Source organism: Bos javanicus, chromosome 1 (genome assembly GCF_032452875.1).
Source record: "Bos javanicus breed banteng chromosome 1, ARS-OSU_banteng_1.0, whole genome shotgun sequence".
Lineage (NCBI taxonomy): Eukaryota > Metazoa > Chordata > Mammalia > Artiodactyla > Bovidae > Bos > Bos javanicus.
In genome coordinates this window covers 41,702,083-41,715,206 of record NC_083868.1, presented here as the reverse complement: position 1 = coordinate 41,715,206, position 13,124 = coordinate 41,702,083, and the positions used below count along the sequence as shown (strand labels likewise).

The 13,124-nt window shown below is 36.8% G+C and overlaps 1 protein-coding gene across 13 annotated transcripts in view; it reads right to left on the bottom strand.

Moving 5' to 3' along the window:
• Window positions 1-13,124, bottom strand: part of EPHA6 (EPH receptor A6) — a 1,025,466-nt gene that overhangs the window by 614,334 nt on the left and 398,008 nt on the right. The window lies entirely within an intron of this gene.

Below are 13,124 nucleotides of genomic sequence, written 5' to 3'. Positions count from 1 at the left end.
CAGAAGAATGAAGAGAAACAAAAAGCAAGGGAGAGAGGGAAAGGTACATCCAATTAAATGTAGAGTTCCAAAGAATAGCTAGAAGAGACCAGAGGCCTTCTTCAGTGAATAATGCTTAATAATAGGAGAACAAAAAAGAAAAAGGAAAGACTAGAGATCCCTTCGGGAAAATTGGAAACATCAAGGGAGCATTCTGCCCACACATGGGTATAATAAAGGATAAAAATGGTAGAGACTTAGTAGACAATGAAGAGATCAAGAAGACATGGAAAGAATACATGGAAGAACCGTAAAAGAGATCTTAACTAACTGGATTACTATGATGGTGTGGTTAGTCACCCAGAGCCAGACATTCTGGACTGCGAAGTCAAGTGGGCATTAACAAGCACTGCTAATGGATGGATCCGCCATAAACTAGTGGATGCAATGAAATTCCAGCAGTACATTCAAATCCCTAAAGAAGGATGCCATCAAGGTTTTGCATCCATTATGTCAGCAAATCTGGAAGATCCAGCAGTGGCCACAGGACTGGAAATGGTCAATCCTCACCCCAATTCCCAAGAAGGGTATTACCAAAGACTGTGCTAAGCATCAGACAATTTCACTCATCTCGCATGCTAGTAAGGTAATGCTTAAAATCTTGCATGTTAGGATTTAGCATTATGAGAACTAAGAATTTCCAGATGTTCAAGCTGTGTTTAGAAAAGGAAGAGGAACTAGAGATCAAATTGCCAACATTTGCTGGATTATAGAGAAAGCAAGAGAATTTCAGAAGAAACATCATCTCTGTTTCATCGACTATGCTAAAGCCTTTGTGCAGATCATGACAAGCTGTGGAAAGCTCTTAGAGATATGTGATACCAGATCATCTTACCTGTCTCCTGAGAAACCTGTATGCAGGTTAAGAAGTAACAGTTAGAACCCTGTATGGAAAAACTGATTGGCTCAAAATTGAGAAAGGAGTACAACAGGGCTGTCTGCTACCACCCTGTTTGCTTAACCTATACGCTGAGCACATCATGAGAAATGCTGGGCTTGATGAGTTACAAGATGAGATGGCAAACTTACACAGTGTGTTGAAAAGCAGATACATTACTTTGCTGAAAAAGGTCCACATAGTCAAGGCTATGGACTTCCCAGTGGTCACGAATGTTTGTGAGAACTGGATCGTAAAGAAGGCAGAATACCAAAGAATTGATGCTTTCAAACTGTGGTGCTGGAGAAGATTCCTAAGAGTCTCTTGGGCAGCAAGGAGATCAACCAGTAAATCTTAAGGGAGATCAACCCTGAATATTCACTGGAAGGACTGATGCTGAAGTTCCAGTATTTTGGTCACCTGATATGAACAGACTACTAATTGGAAAAATCCCTGACACTGGGGAAGACAGACAGCAGAAGGAGAAGAGGGCATCAGAGGATGAGATGGCTGGATGGCATCACTGATGCAATGAAAGTGAACTTGGGCAAACTCAGGGAGATGGTGAAGGACAGGCAGGCCTGGAGTGCTGCAGTCCCTGGGGTCACAGAGTCACACACAACTGGGCAACTGAACACCACCACCACCAACAACCAATATCTGAAATTAAACATTAGTTGTTTGAAAAATAATATGAGTGCCACAGAGGTTAAGTTTGACAAAGGTGGCAAAGCCAGGATTAGAATTCAGGTTGTCTTGCTCTAAATCCAGTCCTCACACAATTGCTTCACAACTGTCGAGGCAGACTAGAATCAAAAGAACTTTGAAAACACCCCAGGCCAGTTAAATCGGAATTCTGGTAGTAGTGGTGATGTGTATTCCCAAGGTTGTTCTAAGGTACAGGGTTGACAAGCGCCATGACATGACATGTGTGTTTCCCATTAATTCATTTCTACATATACAAATGCAATTAAGGAAGACAATATCTAGATAGCTGCCTTGCTTAATTTCACCACCTCCCCTCATGCCCCATTCTAGGAAAAAAACAACAAAAGATAACACACAGCTACAGCCTTCAGGCAGGGCTCATCAAGGACTTAACGATAATCAAAATCAAATTCATTACTATATTATTCTTTTCGGAGAAGACGCTTGTCACCAGCTAAGGTGAAAGAAGCTGGGAGAACTGTCTTCTCTTTCTCCTTGTCTCATATACGCCTGTAGCAACAACCTGGGTACCTCAAGGCCTGTGGGTGTTCTGCTTGGCCAGTGAACTGCTCAATTGTAATTAAGCGAGCTCCTTCAGGAAGCAAGAGCACTAGACTTGCCTGGCCAGCTGGGGAGAGAACAGAAGTGAGAGCAGACTGAATAAACTGAAATAAAAAATATCTCACCTTCTGAATCACAGTCACCATTCAGGTGTGATAAAATTACATATATATATATATAAACTTTCAAGCCCGTGAAAAATAGTTGCCTTGATTTTGATTTCACTCATAAAACATGTTGACATATTCGCACTTTCAATGTTAAGTCTTTAATGATTTTTCATCAAACGTGGCTTTGTTATTTCAAGAATTTCACTGGGCAAGGGAAAATATATAATGGTAAGAAAATCTCCATTCTATTAACTTTGGTTTTTATCCCTATGTAAACTTTGGTTTTTGTTCCTTCAGCCAAATGAGTATCTTAAGAATTAAATGGGCCAAAGCAGTGTTCACTAGTTTCACCTTATCCCCTTAGGTCTTCTTACAATGCAATCCAGAGTGCTATTTATGTCACATCCTGTGCAGACTTGGCAAAAGTGGAGCCAGGGCTAGGGAGTTCATAGCTATTGGGGTAGAATTCAGAAGCTGGAAGTTGGGAAAGCAAGCAGATGAGAGTTAGCATTTAAGCTGAATCCAGAATCAAAGGTAGATCGGATATAAATGACAGCACCGGTGGAATTTAAACAGTCACAGACAGATTTTTATTTTGGCATGAATCCCTACAGCTTTAGCAATGTTTTTAGAAACGAGGATACCTTAAAGGTGTCTTTTAGCTGAAGAGTTCCCTTGCTTCCCTTTGCACTGCAATCAAATCCTTTAAAAAATGTTTTAGAAAGCTGAGTAAGAATAACAAAGGAAACAGTGTTATCTTAATTTGGGTTCTTTGAGATATTGACTCTGAAACAGAAATTCAGTAAAAACTGTTCATTTGGAAAGTGAAGGGGGCCTGATGGAATGTGGGGGAAATGAGATAAGGAGGTGAAGGCAGCACATAAAAATATTTTAAGCAAGATACCAAATGGGTGACTGGAGTTTAATCCAGCTGGGGAAACCATGAGAGCAAGAAAAGCACACACACCTCAGAATTACCCCACCTAAGGAGAGCAGGATAGTTTGGGGTATAAACTAATTCTCATTAGTCATTCACTGAAGACTGCTTATGGGCACCTTAATTCTCCACAAAGTAAATTCCATCCTCAAGGGGTCAGTGGATTCCCAAGTGGTAATAACAGAGAAAGGTTGGAACATGATAGCATCTACTGCAAGTATAGATTTGGCTGTTGTATACTGTTCTTTTCAGAATTGTATTGTGTCCTCACTTAGAATCTAGGGATACTCAAATTACTCAGACTCTCACAGGCAGTTTCTGTTAACCATGCCCATTGCCTCTCTCAACTACTGACCAATAGGTAGCTCTTGGGTCAACCTATGAGGGAGTCTGGCCCTTCCATTCAGGTGTAATCAGGTCCTCATCTATTACATACATACTGGCACCAACAGTGAAGGAAGCTCTGCTAGACTGTGAAACCCTGAATCTTAGAATAGCACATGAAATTTTCAGTAAATTCACTAGCATCTTTAAGATATTGGAGAGTTTTTGTATTGCAAAAGTAAAATTGGTTTATTTGAGCTCTCTGTGCTATATAGCAGCTTCCCACTAGCTATCTTATGATGATCTAAAGGGGTGGGATGGAGGTGGAAAGCAGAAAGTAACATAACACAGTAAAATAATTATATTCCAATAAAAAAAAATAAAAAAACAAGACAGCCTAAAAAAATTTTTTTTAAAGATTTATTTGATAGAAGCTAAAGTTTCTGAACTAAGCAGAGACCACACAATGACTTATAATTTGAACTAGAGAAAAATGGACCTATGATAGTTCTGAACATCTCTTGGTTCAAACTATAATAACTTCCAGTGTCTAAAGAGGAGAGGATATAAAGACTAAACTTAAAGAACCTTATGATGAAAAGTGGGGGAGAGAAACACAAAATATTTCTGAGGCTACATCCATAATTTTAAAGATAGAATTATATTGTATCTCATTTCTTTTTTTTTTTTTAACTCATTTACTCATTTCTGGAAATCTTTATCTATTTCCAGGCTAAATCATGACATGGGAATGCTGAAAGCATTAAAAAGCATTATAATTTTATTTGGAGAAAATGACTTTAAAAACTATAGTAGGATTGTTTTTAATCTCACTGCTTACTGCCCTGTCCTACATAAGTAAAATATTATTATTCTAGAGAACAGCACTTGACCTGACCTAATTTTCCTAGAACCTGCTTGATTTATAGTTTCAACAGCATTGAATGAGATTTCTTATTTTGCCACGTCTTCAAACATACTTGGGGTAATCAACACTCTGAATTTTCTGCCAATCAGATATGTGCAAAATGGCATCTCTCTCTTATTCTAATTCTTGCTATCTGGGGAAAGTGTAGATAATTGTATAGTTTATTTCTAATCATTTGCTGTACTAATTATCAGAGGATTGCATCTTCCAATCTTATATATACATTAGTCTTGACCCTGTGTCTTACCAATATAATGGGGACAGAAAACATATACAATTTCTAACTAGAAAGTTCAAGAGCCATCACCTCATTCTACCATTTATCTTTTCCCTCTGCTCCACAACAATGAATCTTAGAAAAGGGCTGCTCCTTCAACCTGTTTTGTAGAATAAAGAACAAACACAGGACTAAGTCTCAGAGCTAACATATGATGTATATAAGAGGTAAAATTTTCCCATTTTAAGCTACCGCTGAGATTGTGGGTTGTTTCTTATCGCAGTATAACCTAGTTAAGCTAGAAGACGTATTACGTAAATTGGCTATGAAAATACAGCATTGCCACAAAACAACACCAAAACCTAAAATATATAGTGTTATCTCCTAGGCCAGGCTAGAGAATAATTGTTGATCTAGAAAAGACGGCAACCCATACTATACAGTGGTAAAACATTGGGTAAATTGATAACATACCCAACTAGCTTGTAGCTTTAGATAAAAAGATTGGGAAATTGAATGTTATTACTGTGTCTAAATGCTATTGGGTATATTTGACAAAGTTACAAGAAGACATGAGCTCATACATACACATACACATATACAAATAGCTATTTTGCAAAGATAAATGAAAATGGATACATAGACCCTCAAGATTCAGGTCTCATAGAACTAAAAAAATCAACCGTTTCTCATTTCCACTCATGAAGAAACGTTTGGAGGGCAAAGGGCTAGCTAGGCTACTATATACTTTATTAAAACTTGTCAACTGATTGATTTGGCAACCAGTAAATCTTTTTAGTTGGGATTTATATACAAAACGCATGGTTCTCCATGATTTTTGGGGAAAAAAATGCCTGATAAGGTCTACGTGGGCTTCCTTGGTGGCTCAATGGTAAAGAATCTGCCTATCATGCAGGAGGTGTGGGTTCAATTCCTGTTTGGGAAGATTCCCTAGAGGAGGGCACAGCAACCCACTCCAGTATTCTTGCCTGGAGATCCCTATGGACAGAGGAGCCTGGCAGGCTACAATCCAAAGGGTCACAAAGAGTCAGAAAAGACTGAAGTGACTAAGCATGCATACACACATGGAAGGTCTAAGCACTGGCAATTAAACTGAGAGACGGGCATTATCTCAACAAGACATATGTTAGCACATGGAGCACATTAGAGTTAAGGAATAAAAAAGACAGAAGGTTGTGCGCTGGACTGCCATGAAAGCCAATAGTTTGGATAGAAGAGTCAAAAACTTAAAAAGAGCCATTAAGTCCAAATTTACATAGACAGGAAGCAGGCTAAGAGGTCTGCTTAGCTCCTGAGGAAGGCATATTTTCAAACACCTGCTTTCAGGTGGCTAAGGAACATCTTGGAAAAAGGAAAGACCTCCTTGAGAATGAAACCATTGGCAACAGAAAAAGTAGATTTGGAAGTTATTTTCAGGGGACAGAACTCAAGAAGTAAAGATGGTCAAATAGTTTTGAAAATATACCATATGGTATTACTTGACATTGGTTGCCTTGATAACCTCATTTTTTTCTTTTCTCCTAAGAATGACACTCTTGGACTCCTCTGGTGGTCCAGTGGTTAAGAATCCACCTGCCTATGCAGAGGACATAGGACTGATCCCTGCTCCAGGAAGATTCCACATGCCACAGGACAACTAAGCCTGTGCATCACAATTACTGAACCAGTACTCTAGAGCCTGTACTCTGCAACAAGAGAAGCCACCAAAATGAGAAGCCTCTGCACTGCATCTAGAGAGCAGCTCCCTCTTGCCCAACTGGAGAAAGCCCATGTGCAGCAATGAACATAGAGTGTAGCCAAAAATAAAATTAAGAATAATAAAAAAGAATGATACACTTAATCTCAAGATATTAAAAAATATATTATGAGTGATTTGTAAAATGCCATGGCAAAGGCATATTTCTGTATTCCAAGATAATGATGCAGAAATGTCTTCAGGTATATACTTTTTATAATTCTATCTACCTATATGACATATTATTTCTCTAATGATACTTTAAAAAATCTTCGGATAGTGAGACCATTATATTGTTTTGAGAAAAACAGTTGAGTCAATTTAAACTGGAATATGGAAGTGAGCAAGTCCTGCTGCTGAAGGTATGAGAGCTGCTGCAGATTTTATTGATTACCTTAGACATCGATTGGTTAATTTAATGAAAAAGGAAGGACTGGAGTCTGAACAAATTTGCAGTGCTGACATGAAAGGATCTTATCTGAAGTTATGGTCAGGAAAACACACATGTCCAAGTGTGTGTACACACACATGCCATACACACAATCAACACTACCAATATTGACTAACATCTTTAGTACTATAAAGTGAAGTCATTACTTTAATTAAAGAAAATAAAAGATATTGACAAAACAAAATTATTTCTAGAATAAAATATTTTACATGATTTTTAAATAATATTAATAACCTTCATCATATTCCTTTATTGTAGCCTTAAAATAAGTATCTGCAAGACACTGAATTACGGTTATAAAGACTATTCTGCTTTAACTCATAAAATACAGTCAGGACACAAAATACAACTGAAAAATGGCATAATTTAGTATAATCTCATTTCTGTGTCATCCGTTATAGTGTTTTAACTGTAAAAGAAATCATACTACTTACTGAAGTTAATACTTTTACTCCTGTTCTATGTATTTAGAAATGTTCTACAGTCATTAACTCATCACTTTTCATAGCATTCAGATGAAATGATAAATAAAAAAACTGTATTTATACATAAGTAAAATAATTAAAATAAATTTTATGGTTGTTAATAATAGGAGATTCATGTTCAATGAAGAAAATGTAGAATATACACAAGCAAACAAAATGTTCTCAATCAGACTAGGGAAAACATCTTTGCTAATTTATGATACATATCTCTGAAATGTTTTTATTAAGGATATACAATTTTATTTGTAAATGTGTGTGTGTATATATATATATATACTATAGATTTATCTGTGTATATATGTATGCATTTATGTATATATAAATTATTAAAAATCATTATTTGAAATTACTAAGCTATAAACATCGTTCTAAGTTCTTAAGTAGATTTCAACATGATCATTTAATGATTGCATAGTATTTTAAATATATGATGTATAGTAATTGAATTATCTATTAATATATTGTATTATCTTACAATTTAAAAAAAATAAAATTTTGTTGGAAAACTGCTAATGCTGATTCAGGATTACTTTCTCAGGATAAATTCCTAATGGGATTTTAAATAATAGTAAGAAATTATATTGCTTTTCAAAATGTTACTAAATTGCCAGCAGAACAGTGTTACCGACTTTAATAGTTTTATATGAGAGGATTGATTTTCTTGTTGCTTACTATCCTTGAGTATTCATACTTTCCTATTACTTAATAATTCATTATTTAAAGTTGTATGCATTGCTTTAACTTGTATTTAATTAATTTATTGTGATAATTTTTCCATGTTAAGGAATTGTATTTATTTATTTATTTATTTATATTTAATTAAGGCTAATTTATAATGAATGATGTGTTAGTTGGTGTACAGAAAAGTGATTTGGATATACATATATATATTTCCATATTCTTTTCCATTATGATGTGTTATAGGATATTGAATATAATTCCTTGTGCTATACAGTAGGTCACAGTTGTTTTCCATTCTATATAAAGTAGTTTGAATCTGCTAATCCAAAACTCCTAATTTATCCCTCACCCCTACCCTCTCCCCTTTAGTAATCATAAATTTGCTTTCTTTGTCTGTGAGTCTGTTTCCTAAATAAGTTCATTTGTGTCATATTTTATTTTTTTAAAATATAAATTTATTTATTTTAATTGGAGGCTAATTACTTTACAATATTAATTCCACATATAAGTGATGTGTGTGTGTGTGCTCAGTCATGTTCAACCCTTCACAACCACATGGACTGTAGCCTGTCAGGCTCCTTTGTCCACAGAATTTTCCAGGCAAGAATACAGGAGAGGGCAGCCATTTCCTACTCCAAGGGATCTTCCTGACCCAGGAATCAAACCCACATCTCTTGCATCTCCTGCACTGGAAGGTAGCTTCTTTACCACTGTGACATCTGTGTAGCAGCTATATTAGTAATATCATATGATACTTGTTTTGATCTGATTTACTTCACTTAATATGATAATCTCTAGGTCAATCCATGTTGCTGAAAATGGCATTATTTTATTCTTTTTTAGGAGTTTGGGATTTACACATACACAGTACTGTATAGCAAGTAAGTAAACAACAGGGACCTACTATAGTTCATAGGGAAAGATACTCAATACTGTGCAATAGCCTATACAATATTCAGGTTATATATATACATAAATAACCTATATACATATAATTGAATCCATGTGCTGTACACTTGAAACTAACAATGTTGTAAATTAACTATACTTCAAAAACATTTTTAAAAAGAAAATGAAATAATGCCATTTGCAGCAATATGGATGGAGCTGGTGGGCTGCAGTCCATGGGGTCTCGAAGAGTCGGACATGACTGAGTGACTTCACTTTCACTTTCACTTTCATGCATTGGAGAAGGAAATGGCAACCCACTCCAGTGTTCTTGCCTGGAGAATCTCAGGGACGGGGGAGCCTGGTGGGCTGCCGTCTATGGGGTTGCACAGAGTTGGACACGACTGAAGCAACTTAGCAGCAACAGCAGCAGAGATTATCATACTAAGTGAAGTTAAGTCTGAAAAAGACACATACCACATGGTATACTTAGATGAAGAATCTAAAACAAATGGCACAAATGAACTTATTTACAAAGCAGAAATAGACTCACAGACAAAATCATGGTTACCAAAGAGCACTGCAGGGATTAGTGGGTGCTGGTGTAGATATTTCTTTCTTTTTATGGCTAAGTAGTATTCCACTGTGTATATATACCACATCTTCCTTATCCACATATCTGTCTTTGGACATTTACGCTGCTTCCGAATTTGGCTATTGTAAATTGTATAGCTATGAATACTGGGGTGTGTCCATTTTTTTTTCTTATTTATGGCTAAATTTAATATATATACATATACATATATATTACACACATTTTTAAAATTTTATTTTATTTTTTAACTTTACAATATTGTATTGGTTTTGCCATATATCAAAATGAATCCTGGAACACATGTATACATGTGGTGGATTCATTTTGATATTTGGCAAAACTAATACAATTATGTAAAGTTTAAAAATTAAATAAAAAAAAAAAATAAATCTGCCACAGGTATACATGTGTTCCCCATACAAGAACATGTGTTCCCCAGGCAAGAACACTAAAGTGGGTTGCCATTTCATTCTCCACATCTCAAAAATATACAAGCAATTCCTACAGCTCAATTCCAGAAAAATAAATGACCCAATCAAAAAAATGGGCCAAAGAACTAAATAGACATTTCTCCAAAGAAGACATACAGATGGGTCTGGGTTGTCCCAGTGCACAAGCCCCAAGTATCCAGTATCGTGTATCGAGCCTGGACTGGCGACTTGTTTCATATATGATATTATACATGTTTCAATGCCATTCTCCCAAATCATCCCACCCTCTCTCTCTCCCACAGAGTCCAAAAGACTGTTCTATACATCAGTGTCTCTTTTGCTGTCTCGTATACAGGGTTATTGTTACCATCTTTCTAAATTCCATATATATGCGTTAGTATACTGTATTGGTGTTTTTCTTTCTGGCTTACTTCACTCTGTATAATAGGCTCCAGTTTCATCCACCTCATTAGAACTGATTCAAATGTATTCTTTTTAATGGTTGAGTAATACTCCATTGTGTATATGTACCACTGCTTTCTTATCCATTCATTTGCTGATGGACATCTAGGTTACTTCCATGTCCTGGCTATTATAAACAGTGCTGCGATGAACATTGGGGTACACGTGTCTCTTTCCCTTCTGGTTTCCTCAGTGTGTATGCCCAACAGTGGGATTGCTGGATCATAAGGCAGTTCTATTTCCAGTTTTTTAAGGAATCTCCACACTGTTCTCCATAGTGGCTGTACTAGTTTGCATTCCCACCAACAGTGTAAGAGGGTTCCCTTTTCTCCACACCCTCTCCAGCATTTATTGCTTGTAGACTTTTGGATCACAGCCATTCTGACTGGCGTGAAATGGTATCTCATAGTGGTTTTGATTTGCATTTCTCTGATAATGAGTGATGTTGAGCATCTTTTCATGTGTTTGTTAGCCATCTGTATGTCTTCTTTGGAGAAATGTCTATTTAGTTCTTTGGCCCATTTTTTGATTGGGTCATTTATTTTTCTGGAATTGAGCTGTAGGAATTGCTTGTATATTTTTGAGATGTGGAGAATGAAATGGCAACCCACTTCAGTGTTCTTGCCTGAAGAATCCCAGGGACAGGGGAGCCTAGTGGGCTGCCGTCCCATGACTGAAGGGACTTAGCAGCAGCAGCAGCCAGATATATGCCCAGGAGTAGGATTGCTGGATCATACAGCAATTCTATTTTTAGTTTGCTTTTTTTTGTTTAAGGTACATCTTTATCGTTTTCCATCATGTGTGTGGTCAGTCACTCAGTCATTTCCGACTCTTTGCGACCCCACGAACTGAAGCCTGCCAGGCTCTTCTGTCCATGGAATTTTCCAGGCAAGAATACTGGAGTGGGTTGCCATTTTCTTCTCCAGTTTTCCATAATGGCTGTACCAGTTTAGTCCCACTAACAGTGCAGTATAGCGTTATAGTGTTAGTCGCCTAGTCATGTCTGACTCTTTGCGACCCCATGGACTCTAGCCCACTATGCTTCTCTGTTCATGGAATTCTCTAGGCAAGAATACTAGTGGATTGCCATTCCCTTCTCCAGAGGATCTTCCTGATTCAGGGATAGAGCCCAAGTTTCCTACACTGCAAGCAAATGCTTTACTTTCTGAGCTACAGGGAAGCCCTGTAACAATATAGCCCTTTTCTCCACACCCTCTCTAGTATTTGTTAGTGTTAGACTCTTTTAATATGACTATTCTGACTGGTGTGAGCTGGTACCTGGATGCAGTTTTGATTTTCATTTCTCTAATAGTTAGCAACATTGAACATCTTTTCATGTGCCGTATCTATATGTTTATTTTGCCTTTTCGTACTGTTCATGGGGTTCTCAAGGTAAGAATACTGAAGTGGTTTGCCATTCCCACTAGTCTATCTAGTCAAAGCTATGATTTTTATTTAAAACTAATCAGAGAGAGCAATGATTTTTGGAAACATTAACTCTGCTTGGTTACATCTTCTTATCTGAAAATGGGGTAACACACTACATATGTCATATGTCAAAGTTAAGGAGGTAAGTATATGAAAAGCTATTATGAATTGTGAGTGCAAATTATTATTAAATAAAATTAAACTGACCAGTAAAATGAGATGAACACTATCACTTCCTGCTGAGCCTTAAAAATATGCATTTTCAAATAATATTGAAAATAATGTTAAACCTAAATAAAAAATAAATTTAAAAATATATAGACTTCCTTTATAAGAAAAAAAGAAGAAAATTAGCCATGTTTAAGCATTATGGCTGTCTGGGGAGGCCTTACAAATAGCTGTGAAAAGAAGAGAAGTGAAAAGCAAAGGAGAAAAGGAGAAAAGAAAAGGAAAACATCTGAATGCAGAGTTCCAAAGAATAGCAAGAAGAGATAAGAAAGCCTTCTTCAGTGATCAATGCAAAGATATAGAGGAAAACAACAGAATGGGAAAGACTAGGGATCTCTTCAAGAAAATCAGAGATACCAAGGAAACATTTCATGCAAAGATGGGCTCAATAAAGGACAGAAATGGTATGGACCTAACAGAAGCAGAAGAAATTAAGAAGACATGGCAAGAATACACAGTAGAACAGTACAAAAAAGATCTTCATGACCCAGATAATCATGATGCTGTGATCACTGACCTAGAGCCAGACATACTGGAATGTGAAGTCAAGTGGGCCTTAGAAAGCATCACTACGAACAAAGCTAGTGGAGGTGATGGAATTCCAGTTGACATATTTCAAATCCTGAAAAATGATGCTGTGAAAGTGCTGCACTCAATATGCCAGCAAATTTGGAAGACTCAGCAGTGGCTACAGGACTGGAAAAGGTCAGTTTTCATTCCAATCCCAAAGAAAGGCAATGCCAAAGAATGCTCAAACTACCGCACAATTGCACTCATCTCACACGCTAGTAAAGTAATGCTCAAAATTCTCCAAGCCAGGCTTCCGCAATACGTGAACCATGAACTTCCTGATGTTCAAGCTGGTTTTAGAAAAGGCAGAGGAACCAGAGATCAAATTTCCAACATCTGCTGGATCATAGAAAAAGCAAGAGAGTTCCAGAAAAACATCAATTTCTGCTTTATTGACTATGCCAAAGCCTTTGACTGTGTGGATCACAATAAACTGTGGAAAATTCTT